At 43.2% G+C, this 24,386-nt stretch overlaps 1 protein-coding gene across 6 annotated transcripts in view; it reads right to left on the reverse strand.

Annotated features, from left to right (window-relative positions):
• HEG1 (heart development protein with EGF like domains 1) overlaps nucleotides 1-24,386 on the reverse strand; it is a 96,645-nt gene that overhangs the window by 71,425 nt on the left and 834 nt on the right. The gene's annotated exons all lie outside the window — the stretch shown is intronic.

Below are 24,386 nucleotides of genomic sequence, written 5' to 3' on the forward strand. Positions count from 1 at the left end.
CCAATTGTCCCAGTTCCATTCTTCAAGCCAATATCCAGACAGAATTCTTGTATCCAGCACAGTCACAACAAGCCAAGCCTAGTCCCCTTTAACAAGCTGCTTGTTGCTGCGGCCCTTTTGGATACAGGGATTCTGAAGCAGAGGGGGTCGGGCTTGGCATTTTATTTGCAAGTCAATACCCAGACTGTCCTTGTGTAGCGGGGCTGAGGCTCAAAAATGTGGGTGTGTTTGTGGAAGGGGCACCAAATTCTTCTCTGCATCCATCTGTCCCTAAAAGCTTTCAGATGTGAAATAGCAGATCACCCTGCTGGTGAAACACTGAGATGAGCTCTCGCATCCAATTTTGCTCTATACAATAAATGTAAAGTAACAGACACTGAAAAAGCCTTTTGGGGCTAAATACTGATAGAGCAAGATTTACCTTCTCAGACTATTGAGTAACTTGTCACTGAACCGTCCGAAGGGCACGCTAACGTATATACTGTGATACATTCAGGCAGATTGCACAGAGCAATAATATAATTCAGGCCAAATTCAGGTGCCTAGAGTGCAGCTCTGCTGTTAAAATTAATTCTGTAAAAAAGGACAGCCTGGGGTTCCATACTTATGGTCTCTCAGTGACTCCTGATCAAATGTCATCAGTTTAAAAGTAAAAAGACGGATGTGGTTTTTTTAGCTGCTTGCTCAGCAAACTTACCCTGGGATCTGGGTTCTTTCCTGTTTGCAACATCACCAGTGATAAATGGCCTGCTACACCTGTGAAGCTCCACTGTCTTCAAATTATGCCCTCACTAACACCTGTGCAATGCCACCACCTTCAAGGAGGGCAGAATCCAATACTATTCTTGGAACTTCACAGCTCAGTTGATGGTGTGCAAGTCAGAACAGAATCCAATTCATTCTCCTGGGATATAATTCAGTTTGCTTTCCTTACACTAGTTTGGCTCTGCAGGGCAAACAGGAATAAAAAAGGAGTAAAAAACTTGTCTTAGTCACTCAAGTCAGTAGATCTAACTCTGAATACAGCCAGGGAGCAGCTCCACTGAGTAAGAAGGTGCCATTTTCAGAGCAGAATCGCACTTTCAATTTTGCCCACAAAGTATGTGCAGCTGCATGAGCGAAGGAGGAAGAAAGCATGCCAATGCAGGCTCAGTTACCTGGTTTTGAGGGCACAGTTTACTCAGTTACGTTTGAAAATCTGGCCCACATTTTGCAATAAGGACACCCAAGACAGAATGAAAGAATCAAACATGACAAAAATCTGCAATGACTGCTGAGTCCCTAGCAAGGAATATATGATCTGGGCTCATTACACAGCCATCAAGTCAATCAGAGATGTGAGACAATTACAATCAGATTGTTGTTGACTCCCTTGCAGAAACTGGTCTTCAAACATGACCCTCCGCTTGTGCGGAATGACCCAGACCCAAACATCTTGCAAAATAAAATAAACACAGGACCATCTGGTCTCTTCAGATCCATTGAAGATTTAGACTATAAGCAGTCCCATAGATCAGGTACAGTTTTGTCACTTAAGATTTTGTCACATGCTAAGCTGTTCCCTTTGATTTAAAAAATAAACTCCTTCTACGCTGCCACAGCTGTCAAGACAAAAATTTTAATGGTCACGTGAAATTGTCGCACCACCTGCAGCATCAGTGTCTTTGTTTCCAGTTGGAACTATAGGACTAGCAATGATGCTTACCAGACATATCTAATCTTAAGTGCTACTTTTTCTTTGTAAGCACAAAAAGTATGCTACTTATTCACAGCGCAGTTATAACCGGTCCAGTATAAACAGATCGAGTTCCAGCAGATTTTTCAGCCCTGGTGTCTGCTGTTTTCAGCCTTGCTCTGTAACCAGCTTATGAAAGTCTTCAAACACATGCAGACACGTTAAAAGTATTTCTATATAACATAGCTGGACTTTATTCCTTCCCCTGCGCCAGTGAGGCCCTACTTTGTGTCAGCATCACAGTCCCGGTCTCTCCCTGCTTACATACCCAAAGTTCTCTTCATCCTTGAGGCTCATATCACATGTAAACTGTGCCACTGTGGAACTGGTTGTTAAGCTAAAAGCTAATCACAATGTTTTCATAAAATCATAGGGTTGGAAGAGACCTCAGGAGGTCATCTAGTCCAATCCCCTGCTCAGAGCAGGACCAACACCAACTATATCAATGGACATCATTCAAGCCGATTGTCACAAAGCACATGGTTACTAATGGTGGGCACAGTTGTGACCTAAAGGCCTTGACCGGGGAGTAGAGAGAGTAGGATTTCCACCTCCTGTTGCATCAGGCCTACCATACTGCACTCTGGACAGCATGGCAGACGCTCCCTGTGGTGGGCTGGAGGCAGGCAAGGATGAAAATTTTGCCTGCGCATCATCTCTTAACTTCAGCACAGTTTAACTTCTCTGCTTCTTTACTATTATTCACACCCAGTATTGACAGAGGTGGACTAATCTTTTTTATTCAGACTCTCTCTATCATGGCAGGTAATTTGCTTGGCTTTGCCTTTGCCATACCTCATGAGCTGGGGTGGGCAGAGCAGACCCACATAGCATGTGCGATTGGCACAACTTTTACAAGCCAGCTGGCCAAGCCTGAGAGAGACACAGGGAGGGGCAAGTGACTTGCCTAAGGTCACCCAGCAGATCCATGGCAGAACCAAAACTAGAACGCAGGTCTCCCAAGTCCCAGCCCTGCACCTGCTCCCCTGTGGCAGGCTGCTTCCCACAAGTAAGCTGCTTGGCTCACCAGTGAAATGCAGTCCCCTCTGGTGCGGAACACTACAGAACAGTTTTAGGACAGGAAATGAAGGAGGCAATATCCAATCGGAACTACAGGGGGAATTTAGGTAGGCCAAATGTAACTATCCACACTGGAATTTGGCCAGGATATTGAGGGACCACACCTCTACCCTTGCATGGGATCTTCCATCAGCTCCTTGGTTTTATATCTGAACTGAAAGACAGCACCTCATCCCCTAAGACATTAGTACAATACTGAGTCAGACAGACACTTAATCACCAACAGCAGTCCCTTGAGCACCCAAGGATTATTCCTGGAGGTCACCCAGCCAAGTACTACACAGGCTTATCCTTGTTTAGTTTATAGAGGCTGACAAGTGAACAGCCCAGCCCTGCTCCCAGGGATGTCAACAGCAAATCCCAAACTGATTTCAAAAGGAGCAGGCCCTAAAACAGGGGTCCCGTCACTGAAATGCAGGCAGCTTGGGGTGGAACACCGCTGCTGTTAAACTGTGACATGACATATATTTTAGAAGAATATTAATAATAGAAGAAGAATATTGTATACCTTTAAAATTGCAGGGGGGTTAAAAGGCAAGAATGGGATCACCTGAGCTGAAATTTGACCACAGTGCCAGGGCTAACACCTGTACAAACCATGCAACATGAATTGATCTGTCCATTTATGTCATGTTCACTGAACTGAGAAGTATTCTCCATTCTTCTCTAGAAGGGATTTCCTAATTTAACCTCTAGAAGTGAAGAAATGATCCCCTCTAACCAGGGAGCAAAATTAAATTGGAGTTAATCATTAATCAGCAAAAATTGATAAAAGATAATATCCTAGTCACCCAATTCTAGGAATTAACTCAGTTTCCATCATGTACAGCAGTTACTTCCCCCCACATGCCTGATTGTTAATCTTCCCTTCACAGCTCATTTGAGAAGAGAAGGTAACATTTAGCAGTGGAAGGACAGGCTCATTGTACGGTGCAGCTGTGTTAAGTTATTGTATGAGAAGAATAAGGTGATGTTTTGTGCCTTTCTGGGACGAAGCATACTTAAGTAGATCTCTCATGAGAAAGAGAAGCTGTAATTGTAAAGCTCCCATCTGTTCAACTACATAATCTCAGCATCAGACTGAGAGACAGAGAAAAAAAAATCTAAACACAGAAAGCTCCTTGCCAGCTGCAGGAAAACTTTAGGACTCAGATTAGGCCATGAAGGATCAATAAAGACCAGAGCAAGCCATCGACTTGCTGAATCTGTCCAGTCTCACTAGGTGGCACATACTTCTGCTTGTGTCTTTATCAGCCACCAGGAAAATGGCTCTGTGTCATGTTTTGAAACACTGCTGCGGATGTAATGATTATGGGTGGAGGCCATTTGGGAGCCAAGCGAGTTTGTATGAACAAAAGCTACAGCCCTAAATCTGGACTGTCCAGGGCTCTGTGGGATTTTCAGTTTCCTTCCTTGTCCTTACCCTGAAACAGCACTGAGAAAAAATCTGAAGCATAAAAAAAAAACCCTTTTCATGCTTTAAACTGGTCAGTTCAGTATAAACATGTTGATATTATTCCTTCAAAAGGGGCCTTTGTGTGGTGCACTAGCCACCAGAAGAGTTAAAGGGGGGGGCTGCAACATACATTTGTTAAAGGGGGGGTTGCAACATACATTTCACCTCTTCATTATTTCTACTGATATTTATAAATGGGCAAGGGACTGAAGAACATAATCTCTAGGAAATATCCTGCTAACACTAGCCAGAATCAACAGGCAAGTCCCGCAGTCTCTCTCAACCATGAGTGGCAGTAACAATGCCACAATGGAGGGCAGCATCAGAAAACATCATCTCCAGACTCCCTCTTCCTGAGAACATCCCTGGTATCCCATCCAATCTCAAGCAACTGCATGAGAAAACAGCTGGGGCTTGCACTGGGTCCTGGAGGCCAGCAAACCCAGGTTCTAGCAGGCCACCATTTTTCCATCCGTGCACAGCTATTTTTTAAAATTCAGCATCTTCAGGGAAACACATTAAGTATCACTCAGTGTCCAGTATCCCCAACATGGTTTTGTTTCTGTTCAGTATTTGCACTAAGCCTCTCTACACATTCTATCCCCCAGAGAGCTACTGTGTGTCTCCAGCGAGTTATGGGACAAGGAACAGATGCACTGACAACAGACTTTACGTTCTCCCATTGCACCCATTTCACCCACCCACCCCTCTCTGCCTTCAGAAGCAGAGGAGACAACAAAACAGCAAATCCAGACTGTTGCCCAGCGCTGGCTCCACAGCACACTCCCCCTCTGTCTTCGCTCACAGAAGTCTCCCTTGGAAGGGGTAGGAGGGTACAACCGCTCTTTATGCTGTAGATCCCTCAACTTAACCTTGCAGGGCACCCCTGTGCGAGCTCACGCTAGCTGGCTCAGCATAAACACTGTGAGCCCCACTATGACCAGCAGCGCCACTGCATATGGACGTCACTGGCACATGCTGGAGCTTGGAAGTGTTATAGAGACGCATGTCCTCTTCATGGATGGCCCAGACCTCCGAAGAATCTTGGGGGTGCATGGGGTTTGGAGGCTGAAACTTTCCCTGGCCTCAAGGGTAGTGAAACTTTTCCCACTTCTAAAAAGACCAACCAGGTGGAACCTCAAGCAGTTCCCAGTCTCTTAAGTGGGAAATTTGGCCCATATCTTGCATAGGTTCCTCCAAAGAAGATAATTATAACTGTCCAAGACTAATACTAGGACAACCAGCCCAGCAATGCCCACCTACAGCGCCTACCACAATGGACTCCTGGGCTATGACTTGAGCTCCTAGGCGCTACCACAATACCAATAAATAATAACAATAATAAGCACTTACCCTAGCTCTACAATAACAAATGTACTGAGAACACCTTCCATTTTTCCCTCCCACGGATATTAGGAAATTGAAAACACACTAGTCAGATAGGCAGTGGAGCCACACAGCATGAGGCACCTATGCCAGTCACTCAAGCACTGCTCTCATTGCCTCTGCTCAGAAAAACAGAACACGCCAAACAAAAACCCCAAGGGAATCTTTTCTCTGTAGCAATTGCCATCCAGCAATCAAGCTTTACATGGGGGAAAAAAAGGCTATAGGAGTCTGTGATTGAATCACTGAGGCTCACAGCTTGTCCCTTTTGGTGAGTCCTTAAAATGTAAGGGTAGGATATAAGATGGCAGGAGAGGTGAGGAGAAACTTGAAAAAGAGGGGGGAGAAAGGGGCGGGAGGGGGTTTGTCCTTTATATTTGCCTGTGATAGATTGAAAAAAGCCTAAAGGAGTTTTGTTTTCTGGTTTTTCACCTTAGAAATCTCAGGAATGCCAAGTCTGGCCTTCCCTACTGTTGTTGTTGGAGAACTTCTTGGAGGAATCAGAGATGTTTATTGGGGACTTTTCTCGGCCCTTCACTGAAGGCACAGGGGTGCCAATTCCTTACTGAAATGGAGCTTCTCTCTCAATGGTTTAGTTAAATAAGTGTTAATAAAAAGAAACAGAAAAAAATCTTCTAAATTACTATGAATAATAACAACAACAAAAATTCCCTTCCCTTCTCAGTTAATCAGGTTTCACTTTCTGCTATGTGATCCTAATAATTCCCCAGCCACCCACAGCATGTAAAAGACCTCAATTTCTAATGGTAAATACTAGCAAGATTTCAATTTATTTTCAAAAATCTTTCAGGCCTTTCTTTTATAATGAAGCACAACAAAGAAGTCGACCACCCAATTCCTCCCCCTCACACACATTTTTTAAAGTTCCCTTGACATTTTCATTAGCTGGAAGGCAGCATCAATGCTTCAGGCCCTAAGCAGCTGAGGAAAGAGAAAAGCCCTTTAGAGATCTATTTTGCTGTCATTTTAATTTTTGCTCCCTTCTGAGGGCAGTGCTGCTGGAGTCTGTCAGACGGCTGGGAGAGGAAGTTGACTGGCAAGACTCCACCAAAGTGGAGCTGCTAGGTCATTGGAACAATAAAAAAGCAAGAAAAAACATCCTGGCTGCAAAAGAGAGAGAGAAAAAAAAAGAGCAAAGCCCATAGCAGATCCCTGGGTGTGTACAGTACAGGTTGAATGGAGTGAACTAAGCCCTAAAACATCAGGACAATGTCACTGCTGACTTTTAGAAGCATACAAGTTAATTTATAGCACAGACTTTTCTGCAGTGCTCCAGTAAGTGTAAGGAAAGAGAAAAAAAAAAACCCCAGTGGGTCTGGAAAGTTTCTAATCATTAGAAAACTTACACGGGGCTTGATGGAACAATATTTCCGAGGCAGCTAGCCTGCTGCTTGTACATAAAGATTAATTACTCTTTGAATGTTAAACAGAGTATCACACAGCTTGTTGCTCCATTAGACAGTTTGCAGCAGCCGTTTGCACTTATTTAAATGGAAAGGCACAGTAAAACTCTCCTTCAATAGGAACAGATTGCAGTAACAACACCAGAACCGACCCCAGGAGGCGTTGAGTGATCTGCAACTCACAGATTCAGGCTCTTAAATAGGAAAAGGTGTGCGGAGCTCAAAAGTTTCAAACTGAAACTCTGGGACAGGATGCATCCGATGAAGTGAGCTGTAGCTCACGAAAGCTTATGTTCAAATAAATTGGTTAGTCTCTAAGGTGCCACAAGTACTCCTTGTCTTTTTGCGAATACAGACTAACATGGCTGCTACTCTGAAATCTAGGATAGTGAACCCTAAGGCCAGAAGGGAGCATTAGACCATCACATCTGACCTCCCATATATCACAGGTCACTGAACTTCACCCAGGTTCCCCTGCTTTGAGCCCAATAACTTGTGTTTGACTAAAGCATACCTTGAATGAGAACCCCAAAACTTTGCTGCTTGAGGCCTGGTCCTCATACAGATTTTGTACCAGTATAACTATTTCAGTACTGGTTAGGAGTGTGATTTTTTTACCATATGGGGGAATAAACTATACCTGGTTAAGCACTTTTTTACTGGGCTAACAGCATATCCAGCTTTTACTATACCAGTAGAGTTGAAGTGGCATAACTTTTTGTGTAGACAAGACCTGTGTTAAAAATATTCAGCCATATTTAGTCTGCAAAAACAACCCAAGCCCTTCAAATAATTAATACTTGACATTTCTGGAAGACCTTCCATCCCAGGATCTCACAGTGCTTTACAAACATGAATGATTTACCACATACTTCCCTCCCATCCCATCCTACCCACCCGGTAGGAAAGCACTGTTTTCCCCATTTTTACAAAAAAGAAGGTACAAAGAGGTCAAGTGACTTGACCAAAGCCACAGGGGAAGTAAGTGCCAGAGCCAGGATTAGAACTCAGGAACATGGTCTGCACAAGGTCACCCAGGAAGTCACTGGCAGAACTAAGAGCACAACTTCAAGCCCCTGACGTCCAACCACAAAACCATCTTTTCTCTTCTTAACTCGACGTTGTACTCCTTGAGCAGATAAAACACCCATGGGAGTTTTATTTATGTTAGGGGTACAGGATCGGGCCCTGTGAGCCTCTCATCCCATCACTCCTTCCTCAAAAATGTTATTCCACTTCAAGACCTGCCCTCCAACAGTTCTTTGCTCTTTAAACCCATTCCTACTCCGCACCTTATTCTGGCCCACTCCCAAGCTGATTCGTCTTCGAAACCTGAAAAAGGGCAGCCCAGCACTTGCAAACGCTCCCTTTGGAGTGAATTTTTAAACACGTATTTACCGTTGTCTCATTGCCTTTTAATCCCATTGTGTAACAGGGATCACATTAACATGACGCACGTCTGCAGTAAAAAGCTTCTTTGGTGATCAGACACTGCTGATTTGCGTTGGCTGTTAATCAGCCTCATAAAAGTGTTTATCACTTTGCATGCAGCAACACAGAAAGCATAATCCCACTGATTGAGCTGTTTGCTGGGAGCTAATAATGCATCTCCAGCAAAAGACACCTCAACTGATTCCTCCCTGCATCTCTCCACATTGCTTCCAGACAGTAGCTGAGTTCCCATTGCAGATCTCAGCGCTCTTTGGGAAGCAGGACTGCAGCAATGCCACTAGTCTGAGTTCTGTCCAGTCACATCCTTCCAATACATGGTCTGAGAACAGTGTAGTGCTTTGGTTTGAACTGTGCTTGATCTGAACACCCTATCATTTGCTTCCCCCTAATGAGCCATCCTGCCATCTGGTGCATGAAAAGCCTAAATGCTAGAACGGCTTTTCCATTGCTAATCAAAGCACAACAAAGCCTTGTTTCAATTGAACGCAAAGATTCAGGATAGGGGAGGTGGATTACAGCGTACTAAAGATCCTGTGGGTTCTAACATCTGCAGCATTCATCCCCACAAAAGCCACAATTCAGTTTGGCTGGAGGACAGGAATGAGTTTACTGCAAATGAGACTATTGGACTCAAGCAGATCTGTGCTCTGCCAGGTCTCCTTCTACAACAAAGCTGTTCAGTGACTTCTTCCATGCATCACCACTGTGCCTGGAATCTCCTTGCTGACCCCATGTGCCATGGAATCTCACTCCCCTCCTTCAAATGCCTCCCACTTGCAGACCATGGCCACGGCAAAGCACTTAAGCATGTGCTCAACTTTAAGCATGTGAATAACCCCAATGGAATTACTCATGTTCTTAAGTGCTTTGGCGGATCAAGGCTTCAGTCAGGATCTTCCAGTACCAACCTTTACCCAGGTCTTCATTATGAACAGTGTCTACAAACTTCCAAGGTATCTTTTTTAAATCCAAAGTCAAACAAAAATTATTTTACCTCATTACATCTTTCAGTGTTGCAACCCTTGTTCTCCTAGTGTTTACCATCAAACCCTTGTTGTGTAAAGTCTCATTTAGAATGTAAGTTCCTCAGAAGAGGAATTTCATTTTCAGGTTCCAACACATAAATACAGCTTTGTCTTTTCTTAGAGTCACTACAAAGGGATATAGTCCCCATGTCTAGAATCAGATGACTTTGCTCATATGGCTGTTCTCTGTTAGATCTGCAAAGTGATACACACAGCAGCCAAGAAAAACAAATCTTACTACATATTATGACACACACCACAAACTCTTATGCATATTTATTAACTGTAAAGAAAATTAATAGTTATTAAGGCCAGAAGGGACCATTATGACCATCTAATGTGACTTCCTGTGTAATACAGGCCAAAGAACCTCACCCAATAATTGCTGGGTCAAGCCCATGACTTCTGTTTGAGTTATCACAGATCTTTTAGAAAGACACCCAGCCTTGATTTAAATACTTCACGCGAGGGAGAATCCACCACCTCCCTGGGTAAGTTTTTCCAATGGTTAATACTCTCACAGTTAAAAATGTGCACTTTACTTTTAGTCAATTTTTCTAGCTTCATCTTCTATCATTAGCTCTTATGCATTTTTCTGCCAGATTAAAGAGCAATATACCACCAGAAGCCTATTCCCCAGGGTGGTTACTTGTAGACTGTGATCAAATCATCTCTTTAATTTCTCTTAGATAAGCTACACTGATTGAACTTCTTACATCTCTGACTTTAAGGCAGGTTTTCCTGAACTTGAATCATTCTTCTCCCTCTTTTCTAAACCATTTCCAAATTTTCAACTTTTTAGAATGTTCAAAATCCCATCTTGGCTCTGCAAAAAACGTACTATGTCCCATGAGAACAGCCAGTATGATTCTGATTCTACATAGCATCCACATTGTTTGTAGGGTGTGTAATAGAAATTAAACTAGCACATTCAAAACTCTGCTTCCGCTTGAACTGGTTTCATCACTTCCTGTTCTATGCACAGAAGTGGGAATTCAGGTCAGAGTGAGAAAGTGTCTGTCAGGTTGGAGGCCGCAATAGTACAATTTTTGTCCATAACAACACAAACATGCCATTATTGGACAGAAATTGCTGGCTTGGCTTGGGGGAACTGGCTTAGAGTTGCAGCAATGCTAAAATAGGGAGCTGAATTGTGTAATGGATGCTTGCATACTGCCTATCCCACACTATACCCAGCTCATTCTCTTATTTTCATGAAATCTGCAGCCCTGTGCTGCCTTATGGATGAGAGGTAAAACTCAGGTCAATGGTCATTGTGGTCAAAGTTACTGTAACACTTTTCAAAAGAGGAAGGGTTTCAAAGCCAGCGTTCAGGCCAGATTCCAACTGGGATAACCACATTCTGCTTCTGAAAATCTACTCACTCTTTGAGTTGGGCTTAGTATAGAGCTGAGCAAATGTTGAACTTTAAAAAGGAAAAACCCAGGCATTTGGCAGGAATGATAACATAATATAAATAATAGAAAGTGACATCAAACACTTGCTTAGGAAAATAATATACTGTAAATTCTCATCACAATAACTGAAGTTTTTCAACGAGAGGTTGTGTAACCCCACAAGGGAATCAACGCCTTCCTCTCCCTGGCTGCAAAGTCCACTTTTCACCCCAGCTGTCCTGCCTTTGTCTCTCTCTCGCTTGCAAAGCTCCTTTGCGTCAACGCTACAGTGACCACACTCTTTCCAACAGGTCCACCCGTAAGTGACAGCTCCTCACCTGGAGGGCCACACCAATTCCACAGGTGCCTAAACTTATTCCCTTTGTCGGTGTCCCATTGGTCAGCCACACACGGGTCATATGGTCTATGTCCCTCATGGCTGGCTCCTTGCACACTGCCCTTTGAAGTCCACCCACCTCTCCTTAGCAAATCTCCTTTTTACCCCAGCGCTGCCTCTTTCACCTCCTTCTTCTCTAATCGCCTTCTAACTGCCTCCATCAGGCAGATCCTGAGCCCCGTCCCAGCTCAAGCTGCCCTCTCCTTAGTGGTTTCTCTCCCCAGGACAGCATCCTGGGTGCTGCATCACAGCTGTCAGCCCTAACATTACCCCTCTTGGTCAAAACTGCAGCAGGTGATAGTGCCAGAGCTACTACACCTGTTCAACCGAGACGAGATGCTTTGTTCAGGCTGCATGCTGGGTTTTAACATTTTTTGAAACAATACACAAATAAAATAAAAATAAATAAAATAATGTTTTTGGCTGAGAAAAGAAAATTTTGCCCTGCTCTGACTTAGTACTCAACCATCACTCACTGTCCTGAAGTGCGGTGCGCTGTTTTAACATATTTTGCCATATTTCAGCCCAGCGGCGGATACATTTCAGTGGTGAGCTATGATATTCAGCCCTCTAGGATTCTTGCTCACTGGCCAGCCATGGGGCTACTGGAAACCAATCGCCCTCAGAGTGGGACTGATAGCAACTAGCTAAGCCTTACCCCACAAGCCCTGCCTAGGAAACGAACTATTCATGACTGGTATGCTATTATAGCACCAGCGATGCCTCACTGACCCTCCCACAGCTGAGCTATCCAACTTCCCAGCAACAGAAGATGGGATTTGGGAGGAGATCGGAGAAAAATGCAAATGAGTAGATAAGCCGCTTAGGGAGAAATTAATCCCTAGGACAGATAAGGCCCCCATCCCCCTGCTCTTGGAAAAGGATGATGATCTAAACTGCACTTCCTAGACGAAGCTATAACCATCTGCCGCAGGAAGTAGTGATGGCAGTGCTGAGGGGGACACTGGAGGGTGTATCCCTTCCAAAGGTTGAGTTAGTTCCTCTCTCCTCCTACCAGGCATGGGAAGAAACACTGACTAATAATCGCTTGATGTAATGAGCAGCTTTCAATGTGCAGCTAATGCTAGGCCATCTGTGTGATTACCATGTACACAAATACATACACAGATAATTACACACAGCTCCTTTGTGAGCATTAGGGATGGGGACAGGGGATAGGTATTTGTGTCTACAGTTTTCACTGGCTTTTTTAAATGCCTCAGGGAGGCTCAAAACTGTGTGCCTTCTCCAGGCTCTCTGATCATTTCTTCCTAGGGACTAATTCTGCAGCGAAGAGGATACCCAGAAGAGATTCTCCCTTATGAACTATGGTTCCCAGCGTTTCCCTTAGAGTTCAGCTTCACATCTGCATCATGCCGCCAACGCAGACAAGCCTAGGACAATGGAGAATGGCAGGACAGCGCTGTAAATCTCATTAGTGTCAGTCAAGGTGGACACAGAGAGAGGGTCAGATAAGAAGGATGGAGAGATCTTTGGCAGGGTTTACACCCACTTTGCATAGGTCTGAATGGCTGCATCAGGAACAATGGAGAATCAGGCCCAGTATCTGCTTGAAATCTGTTAAAGCCACAGCCCTGGACATCCACCCACAGTGCACAGACAAGCCCCAGCTCAAAGCGATTGCTCTGGTATTCTCTCGGAATCAAGTGACAAACAAGTTCAGGCTTTAATCCAGCATGTGACCTGACTTCATCCATTGCGGTTTCTTGTGGAGATATGAACACTGGCCGCATTACTAATCCTCGGGGCTGAATTCCGAAGATCTCTTATATTAAAAAATAGGACATTCTGGCAGACTGTATTTTATGAAATGTATCTAAATACAAGTCAACAGGCATGCAATTATAGCCATTCCAGTTCTTTCATTCCAGTACAGAATTTTCCTCCTTTATATTGATCCCTTCATGTGTCCACATTTGCTTTTTCTGTGTCCCCCCACATATGACTGTCTTCATGATTATTCTGAGCTCTGATCATGTTACCACTCTAGGAAACTGATTTTCAAAGAGCCTTTATTTCCTGGGTCGTCTGCCAGTCTAATACTACACCACCAGCCTGCATTTGATAAACGAGCCGATAATATCCTAAAGAGAATTGAAATTTAGTGCTTAGCCCTGTAACCGAATCCGAATCAAATGATGAATGTTCAGATGCCTGAAGCTATTCAGGGGCATTTTTATAAGGTCTTTTAAAACTTGTGCCAAGGGTAAGATGCCTTTTGAAGAGGTCTTTGTGAATTACAGCTGCTGAAACACTTCTCTTTGTCCTTCTAGACACGGATGCAATTATGCCCAGCTCCAAAATACAAGATAAGTGATAAATTACAAGAGCCGCATTATGCCTCACGATCAAGGTCATCCATTCGAATTCATGAGCAAAGCAGGTAATGTGCCGTTTGATGGTTTGCTGATGTGCCTTTCATGCATGTGCGTTTACAACTTAGCCGTTGGAAATGACTTTAATATGACAATGCTGTTTGCCTCATTTAAGCATAATTTCATGTGGTTTTGGCAGCCATCTTACCTTGACCTGTGAGCTTATCAGATCTCACAATCTAAGCAGGGTCCGACCTGGTCAATGTTTTTGGAGATCTCCAAAAAATCATTCAGATACACCAGAAAGTTGTGTTAGTAGGTGCTGCCCTTCCCTCCAAGGCAGTACCGATGCCCAATATGGGGGCTAGGATAGCATGGGCCTGTGCAACTACAGAAGGTATCTTTTGCATAGCACTGAGATCCTGGGGCAGATCTGACCTTGTGTGAATTGTCATAGCTCAACGGAAGACAATGGAGCTCTAACATTGTCCACCAGCTGACGGTCCAGCCCTGAGTCTTTAAAAGATTTTCCACAACAGTAAGTCTGTGAACGCCAGTAACCTTACAAACGTGCTGTGGCTAACGGTATTCTGTAGAGCTGAATCCCTCTTCTGATTTCAGCTGGAGAAATGCCTTTAACTTTCTCCTCAAACAACTCTTCTGGCATGTGGCAAATACAGAATGGCTGCCACTCTCCACCCCAGAAGTGGCTGCACGTCAGTGGCCGGGTAAGTGAAGACTCAGGCTGTTTGGGATCCCTTACGTTGAAAGGCATCCCATAAATCTGAGCTGATATGATTTAGCCCATCTTGAATGAGACAGAATTGCTGATAGAGAGAGTCCCACATGCTCACCCAACACTGATGACTATAAGGAATGCAGGGTATCTATGTAACAAATGTTGTTATGTTTTATGAAACGTTCATGGTTACAGACAACAGGAAAGATGGTACTTGGAACAATTCATACATTATACAATAAAGTAGCTTGGATCACTAATGATGTAAGCAAGGTTATGGAAACAAAGTTGTTAAAACTACTGAGAAAATTAAAACAAACCAAAATATGTAATGAAAGAAACAAGACAGGGAACATCTTTGTTACCATCTATAAAAGGGAAACAGGCACTAATAAATCAGCTGATGTAGAGGCCTAGGTGTATGACTCTTCACTATAATGCCAAAGGCCCTGGCTTCAAAGCCCTCGTGACAGAAGTGAAAATTATCTATAGCCCATGTTGTGCAAGAGGTCAAACAAATGATTGTTTTAATGGCTCCCTCTGCCTTTAAAATCTCTGAAGTCATAGTTCAGTGCAAAAAGGAGAAACGTAAAACAACCTAATTGTCAATGATAATAATGACAGGGAAATTTGACCTTATATCCTAGGAATCTGCATTAAAAACCAAACAACGCACCTGCCCTAAAAGAGTTTTTACTTTACTTAGGGATAGACCATTACACGGTTTTTCTCTTTGCTCCCCAATATTTTGTGATCTCCTTGGCAGTTCAGTAGATTAGGTTTAACAGCAATGTTACAGAAATGCAGGCAACAGCTATGTTCACAGCTTGGAGAAACTGAAGTTTGCAAAGCTTCCTTTCCTCGAGGGAGCTGCATTTTTCTAAGATTATATTATTACTTGGGCTGACCACTCAGCAACTCAGCATCATTTCCCTTTTGGGTGGGAAAGTTGTCTCCTCATCCTCTGACTCGAATTATGATTTCAGCCTGAAAGGATAAATGTAAACTCTCTGCATAATCAAAGTACAATAAGAAAGCAGTGTCTCGTGAAGCAGAAGCAGGATGTTATGGTATGTATGGCCTGTGATGCCTTAAAATATAGACATACATCTGTACACACACCTATTACATCTACACAAAGAGAGGGAAACCTGGCTGGCTATTATAGAACAATTTCCCACAAATATGCACTTGAACTGTCAGTAAGTTCCCTTAGACTGGGTTTGTGCCCCTCTTACATCTGCTCCCCATGAGCATTCTTGCCAACAAGTTTACTAACGTTCATGGAAATAGCGCATTTCAAGTGACAATTGCAAAATGGCCATGAAGAGAGCATTTTGAACATGTAATAATAATACCTAGCTCCTACATAGCATTCTTCCTCAGTAGATTTCAAAGCACCTAACCAAGGAGGTTAGTAATTGTGAGTATTCCCACAAGAAATTGGAGTCTATCTCGTCAATCAGCCAATCAGGAAAGAGAAAACACACCATAGGACCTACATGTCAAATTAAATATAAATAACAGAGCCCCCATTTGGGATATCAAATGCTTACAACAACAAGCTGCTTGCAAACAATTTGCAGGCTAAGAATTACTCTCATCTGGTGACTAGTTCTGAATAAAGATATCGGTTTGCAGAATCCTCAGGTAAACCAGAATCCTCTGGTTAAGTTGCCTTTAAGGCTTCTTTGCTCCGCCAGAGAGTACAACGCAGCCTTAGCAGGTGCCAGGAATCGGTCCTGTGCTTTTTCACAGAAACTCAATGTGGGCTATGGGGTGAGTGGATTAATAAGATTTGAATTAACAAGGTGCTACGGTAGGTAGGGGTGGGTGTGGGGGGGTGAGTGGGGGAGTTACGGTAGGTAGGGGGGATGGGTATGTGTGTACGCAGGTAGAAAGATACCTTACTTCAAATGGGAGGGGGGGGAAGACCTTGTGAGAGTCCAAAATGCCACCTTAACACACACACCCTCCCAAGAAAACACGGGAATTATTTTGGGGAAATTCTATAGCCTGTCTTATACGGGAGGTCAGACTAGGAGGCCACAATGGGCCCTTCTGGCCTGGGAATCTATGAATCTACATAACATCATTACCCTCACTCTAACAAAACAAAACAGAAATCCCTGAGCGTTTTAGAACTTTCTGCTGCCCACTCAGATTAAAATACAGCAAGCCTGGGCTTTTCAAAAGGACTTAGCACTGTGCGTTGGGAGCAGAGTTAGGTCAGCGCTGTGCCTTTTTGAAAATCCCGGAGTGAGTGCTCATTTGGCAAGTTCCACTTTTATGTCAAAGTTGTGAAAAGGAAAAGTGGAGAAAGCTGAAATGCTCTGGGGCAGACAGGATGGAGGCTGCTTTGCCATCCAACACTCTGGCTTACACACCCCCACAAGCTGTTTTATTTAGCCTCAGTTTTGAAATCTATATACTTAACTTGGCGAGAATGCCTGCAATTCTGGCAGTCTGGCCTTTAAGCAGGGCTCTTGCTGGGATTTCAGAGAAGTTGGGGAACAGGAAAATTTGCAAGTTCTTAGAAGGAAAATAATAGAAAGCCCAGGAATAGCTTTTCCAGGGTACAGGCACATTATTGCTGCACAGGTGGGTTTTTTTGTTTGTTTGCCTTTTTAAGAGAGCAGTCTGGGGTTTTTTAATGGTGCTTTTATTATATTTCACTCATGTTTTTACTACATTGTGAAAGTGCCCCCCCCCCAAGTGTGAGAGTTTAATAAATAAAATTATTATTGTCAAGTGAAGTACTGTTAAAGCCTCAGTTCTTCAGCCTTTACATACTCATATGATCAATGGTCCTGAACACAACTTTCAGGTCTCTCATGCCATTACGACTTCAAGTTTTATTCACAAACTTTAAGGCCAAAAGGGACTTTTACAATCTGACTTCCTGCGTCACACAGGCTGAAGAGCCTACCGCTTACCAGTAGAATCTGCCAACTAACTTTAGCCTTCCAAGGAAACAGCTAACGCTCACACACAATTGACTGGACATTTTGTTTATACTTTCAAATACATGGTGACTCACAATGGGTCAGAACTAGGGGCCACCAATAGAGCTGGGCAGGAAATGGTTTTTGAGATTTCCGAAATTTTCCCATTCCGCTTTGGGATGACACCAAGACCTTTCCAAGTTTTTCTGAAAAAACTGAAGAGAGAGAGACCCACCCCAGGACAACCAATACCCTGGTGGTTAGTGCACTCATCTGGGATGTGGGTCTCCAGAGACTTGAACCTGGGGCTATTGGCTATTCTAGGTAGAGTCTCTCTCTATTGTTTTAAGCAGAAATCCATCCAGGCCTTGGGAAACCCTTTCCCAATGAATGTTTCACTGAAACTTGTATAGTCTCACCAAAAAAACAACAACAAAAAACCCCACAGTTTAGAAGATTCGGCATTTTCTGAGGAAAAACCGGTTCATCAAAAAATTCTTGACCTGCTCTATCTACCATCGTTTTCCAGTGATGTAAAGAAATCTCTTTCCAAGAATGACTTGAAATATCACAGTTCTGAAGAAGCAGTCTGAAAATGTACGACTTCTGCCCATCAGAACCACAACCTCTGAACAATTCCTTTTCAAGTTGTATGCTGAAACCACTTAAAACAAAAGTCATGTCACGCAGAACGATTTTCTGCTGCACCTCAGGAAAAACAAGTCCGTTTCTACCAGTCAGTTTCAAGATGAAACTTGCACTTGCTTCATTTATGGTAGGCACAAAAGCTCTGGAGCAAAGACTCCTATGATCACACACCCAAAGGGAACTCTATGGGAGATTAGGCCTGAATTCGACACAGACTGTGCCATCCCACATAAAGTGAACTCCCATCTTCTCACAGTACAATTTAATTTTACAAGATGCCACTCAAGTAACTGTCCCACAGTATACATCAGGGACAACAGTGGAAGTGTTACAACAAGAAAATCTAAGGACAAGAAAGTTAAGGCCCTGACTCTGCTTAAGGCTATAGGATTCATGAAACTTGAGTTTTAGGACCAGTTTAGCTACAGAATTCCACAAATGACTTAATCACTCTGTGCCTCACTGCCTCGCTGGTTAAACAGGGGTGGTGTTATCAAGATCCATTAATTTTGTGAGGTGTCCAGTTGTTACAAAAAGGAGTGCAATAGACAAGGAAGGTAGAGGATGGTACCAGCAAGTGCCAGGGTACAAACTGCCTGAGATCTTAAGCAGCATTGGAGAGCTGGGGTTTAAGTTCTAGATTTAAACGATGGAAGGATGGGGGAAAGAAACAAACTGTTCCAGACACTGAGGATGATGGACAAAAATACCATAGTCATCCTTATCTGATCAGTACTGTTAACTCTTTTGATACTTACGTAAATCACATTCACAGAGGAACTCATCCAGGGCATGTTACAATGGCAGGAGTATGTCACATGGACATTTCTCCTAATCCAGCATCAATTAATGCACTGTGAGAATAAACCTTTCCTATTGTTTTTCCAGCCACAAGAAAAATTGCAGCTCATTAGATTACCTGTTTTAAACTAAAGCAGTGGTTACTGAGTGGCTGGGATGATCTTAGGAAGCATGCTGGACTGCTGGGCTTGTGTGAGGCCTGTGATGGCTCTAATAGTTTGCAATGCAAGACTGAAACCATCAGAAATAGCTTCTGTAATAGCACTTATAATAAAGTATCTCATCTCACATGCATGATCTGCTTATTGCAATAACCCAGCATATGACAGATTCATTCCATATTAATATAGATGTCATAGTCACTGTGAGTCTGGATTACAAATGATTGCATTTCATCATTCATTAATCTGCCATTAAAATAAATGGTTACTGCTTATGGTGCCTGATTCAAAACCCACTTAAGTCAATGGAAAGACACCCATTAACTTCAGTGGACTTTCCATCAGACCCTTAATGCCTGTAAGGATCTGGGAACTGAGTAGCTCTCTCTCCCCTTCTCTTTTGTTCCCTGAAGGAGCAAAGCTAAATCCATATAACTTCAGGGACTACAAATCTGCAGCACAAAAAATAAATTAATTTACATTTTGCATAAGGATGAGTAGGGAAGGGGGCAAGACAACAAAGTATGTTAGTGCACAGGTCTTCCAGGTACAGTTCAGAGACATGGTGCTTGATGCGCCATTGCTCTGCACCTTAAGCAGTCATTTACATCAGTGCAAAGTGGGTGCGATCAGAAGGGCAGTGTTTTATGTCCACTTTGCACTGATGTAAATGATTAGATAAGGTGCAGGCAACAGAGAATCGGGCTCAAGGACTGGAGGGAATCATGTGATCAATACTAACTATTGAGTAGGAGGGAGATTTGAAGCCAGCTTGAGGACACAAGCCCCCTCCCAAACCCATCTTCCTCCTCCCCAACCCTCCTAAACTTGCCGCCTCTACCAGAATGCTTCGGAGATGGGAGCGGAGGAGAGTCAATATTACACAGTTACTTCTAATGCTCATAATGTGCATTACTAAAGAAATGCAAGGCAGCAACTGGCATGGAAAAGATGACAGAGGAAGGAAGGAAGGAAAGACAGCACAGACATGGAAAGGAGGAATCTACTTATTTAGGCATTTGCACGGCTCCCATCATCACCATGCTATCCGAGTGCCTCACGTACCATGGCCACATAAGAGGGACAGCAGAGAAGAAAGGGGAAAAGACAGAAGGGGAAAAATTTGCTTGACTAAGGATCCTTGTCTAGATAGGAAACTTGTAGAGGCCCAGTGCTAGCCTTTATCATCATCGTTTGTATTATGGTAGCACCTAGAGGCCACAGCCCAGATCAAAGACCTATTGTACAAATACAAAGAGCAAGTGGCAGTCCCTGCCCTAAAGATTTTACAAATCAAAGTAGACACAACAGACACATATGAAAAGGGAAGCATTATTATCCCCATTTTACAGGTGAGGAAGTGGAACAGAAAAATAAAATGACTTGCCAGTGGACATAAAGAAGTCTGTGGCACAGTTAGGAATTGAACCCCAATCTCCCAAGTCCCAGTTCAGTGCCCTACCCACAGGCTGGCCACTTCCTTTCAGGCACACCCCCTCATGCTATGATATTAAGATAAAACAACTGCCAATAGATAATGCATAGCAGAGAGATTAGGTGGTCCCATAATTCCAGCTATTGCTCAAACCATTTGTCCTGTTTCTCAGCACGACTACTTTTTCTGAATACATCTGTGCCCGGATTCAGTTTCTATTTTACACAACAAGCAAAAAGGATTTGGCCTAGTCCTAATGTATTCACATCACAAAATGATTTCATGGTTTGGGCACAAACAGCCTACTGAATGGAGTGGAGGTGAAGTTGAAAGTCAAGACTGAGGTGCCCTGGCAGAGGTGTGGAGAGCAGCTTAGATAGGGCCTGCCTCTGTTATGACTAGTTTGAACCATCTCTGTCAGCTGCTCACTTTCACAGGCATTAATTTGTAAGATTCAGTTTCACTGCAGAGCTCCTCTCTGCTGATACCATCTACTTATCTAACTCTGCTGAGAAAGAACCTTTTTCATTCTGACTTCAAAGAGAGTCAGACCACAAGCTGCCAAGATGCAATCTTCGTTTCCATGTAGCGACAGAGTGATGAGTTTACAAGAAATGCTTGTGGAAGGGTAGGCAGGATAAACAAAAGCTAACTTTTCAAGTGTCTGTAGCTCAAACCCCAAATGATTCAGTAGACCACATCAGCCTACAGCTATAATACAGAATCATTATCTTGACTGACAGGCACAGAACCTTACCTAACATCTAGCTGTCAGGACATAATGTAATTTATTATGTAGTTTACCATGGTTTCCAAAAGCCACCATGCTCACAGCCTTCCTAATTCCTCCTAGGTTAAGATGGACATAATTCATGGTCTACTACAGCGTGGTAAATTCTGTGGAGAACGGCTCCCAGTGAAATGCCTGAGCAGTCACTCACAATAAGCCAAATTTATTTTAGAGCTCTTGGGCAGATTGTTTTAGTTTTTCAAACTTTAATGATTGAAATGCATTCCTCTCTCAACTCAGGAGTCGTCAGAGTCATGAAAAGATGCTGGACTGCTATCTGAGCTTAAATTATATATTTTTCTACCTATCTAGGAATTTACATGACTCTCATCATTTAAATCTGAGCACATGATGATCATTAATGGATTTTATCTCTGTCCAATGGGGAAGTATTGTCCCTATTTTACAGATAGGGAATTGATGCACAGAATAGGTTAAATGACTATCCAAAGGAAACATAGAGACCTCTGTGGCTGAAAATGCAATAGAACTGAGGCCTCTTAAATGGAGGCCAGTGCCCTATCTGCTGGGCTAGTCTTCCTCCCTTGTTATGCAAGCATTATTGAACATAGTTCTTTATAGAGCTTTATTTGATCCACCCAGTTATAAACTTTCTCTTATATGTGTACATTTGATAAAAGGCACCTTCTGGATATGTTAAGAAAATCAAAATAGTTTTTCAAAGTAGTTTTAACCATATGTTCTGAAATTGTAGCTCTATAAATAAAGTACATCTCTAAATAGCACACTAAATAGTTCTCTCCACAGCAGAAATTACTGGGTGAAATTCTATGGCCAGTGTGACCACGAGGTCAGTAATCATAGTGGTGGTCCCTTCTGGCTTTAAAACCACTGAAGCTATATTTATCACATGCTAGATTTCTTTACATTGTACATAGAAATCCAGTGCCATCTTTTCAAACTTATTAATCATCCTTAGAGTTACGTGTTCAAGTTGGAAAACAGGAAAGTCATGCTGTTTAAAATTATATCCACTTTCCCTATAAAAAATTTGCCCTGTGCGCCAGCCTGTGTAATGACTACCTAAGATATTTATAAAGCACCAATCTAGGCACTGACCATGGTCAGTGGATACCTGTGTATAGTGTATACCTGACAGATGACTAATAAAAAGAGGATTTTACAATCTATTGTGACTAGCTTCCCATTCTTCACAGCAGAAGTGCAGCAAAGAAAGAAAGAAATTATTACAGTTCTGAAAAATCCCCTACATCTGGATCTGATAGGCCAGTAATCAATGTGAAGCAGGATATGGGGAAATCTGAATGAAGAAAACATCTGGGTGGTATACAGAAGAATTCTCACTGCACCTGCTGATTTCCCGCCCTGGAAGCATTGCGTAACACCTGGTAAAATATGCACCTTTGGAATGCAGCAACAAATAAATAAATAAAATAACAAATAAACTGGTTAGTCTCTAAGGTGCCACAAGAACTCCTTTTCTTTTTGCAAATACAGACTAACACGGCTGCTACTCTGAAACCAACGGCCATTCTAAGAGTCGGCTATGGAACTAAGGACCATCCTGGAGCTTATCCACTTCCTACTGAAGTTCTGCTAGCCTTGCCATTTTCATTTCCACGTTGTTTTTAAAAAGTAGGAGGTAGAATCTTTTAAAGTTAATTCAGTCAGTATAGTGGAAATTTACAATCTGAAATATGTAAATGAAGGAATCTGAATGAATTTTATTGTGTTCTTTGCACAAGCCTTCATCTGCTCAAACCCTCCTTTTCTACACTAGTATACAACTGTGCAATGTTCAAGTGATTTCAGGGGACCCAATAATTTATAATTAGCAAAGCAAGTGAATCTGTGCTTATAAATATTTCTTTACAGTTCAGTTTGATATTTTGTCACAGGCTTCTGTAGTCTGTACTTAAAAGTATAGGGGCATCATACTCTGTTTAACTTAATCATCTTTTAAACCCAGTGGTATTTCTTTTCATATTCTATTCTCCCCCAACAATGTAGCTTTTAAACTTTTGAAACTCTAAACTACATCTGAGATTTTACAGAACAGCCAGGAATGTAAATTTTAATTCCATATGTATTAACTAACAGGAGACCATTTATTTTCTTTTTTACAACAGCACTTGTTTTGCATTTTAATAAAACGTTGCCACAAAAAGCAGCCTGAGGAGGATTGCAAATTAAATGTAAAACCTGAAGAGGAGAAATAGTCCAAACTTCTCTCTCTCTCCTTTTGTATCATAGGTGATCGGCTACTAAGGTCACCAGAATGACACAAATGCTTACACTGATCACGGCCTTAACCTTTGCTGTGGTACAATTCCAGTATGTTGAAAGGGATTCAGCCAACAGTACCTTTATCATGTATATGTTATCTCACAGACTTTGCAATCGGAGGCTAAACTCCTTAGCTTTCCAAGGGCACGATTCAAAGAGAGTCTTTCCATCAACTTCAAGGGGCTTTGGGTCAGACCTAAACCCAGCTGGAGGGTGACCGCTGTTCTGTAGCGCTGCCCACACACACACCCTTGCTGGAGTTCCTACATGAACTTTCCTTTCCTTTGCAGCCCTTTGTGTTGGAGATTTCCCCATTACCCAGAAACAGCTTCCCCATGCCTGTGCACCCAAATCCGCCAGGAAGTAGACTCGGGACAAGCCCCCAGCCTGCTCGCAGCGTTCCCACCGCAGCCCGGAGCCCCCAGGCAGGCTCACCCCAGCAAGTGACAATGACATAATTCCAACCATCTACCCCAGCAGCTGGTTCGCCACTTCTTAGCACAACTCCTCTGCGGCTCTCTCTCTCTCTCCACCCTCTGGGATAACACAAACCAGAGCCCATTCCCCCTGGATACGCTCCCACGCCGCACCCCAGCGAGCGCTGCAAAGTGGCCGAGGAGGTGCATTGGCCCCCCCACATACACACATGCGACCTACTTGCCAACTTTTGAAAGCTGCAAATAGGGACTTTCGGGGTGGGAGTGGGGGATAAAATAGGGACATGCTTATTTTAAAAACCCAAACCAACTGCTCCTCCCTGGAAGTGTAGCGGCGTGGAGGGGATTTTTGCAGAGGGTGGGGAGTTGCAATGATTTTGCTCCAAAAATAGCCACACACTTGGCCCGGGTCTCTCTGCAGCTGGCTTCGGTGCTGCCCAGCCCTGCCTGTCCTTGCTGGGACGCGGGATGATC

The sequence above is a fragment of the Chelonia mydas genome, chromosome 11 (assembly GCF_015237465.2).
Source record: "Chelonia mydas isolate rCheMyd1 chromosome 11, rCheMyd1.pri.v2, whole genome shotgun sequence".
NCBI classification, from domain to species: domain Eukaryota; kingdom Metazoa; phylum Chordata; order Testudines; family Cheloniidae; genus Chelonia; species Chelonia mydas.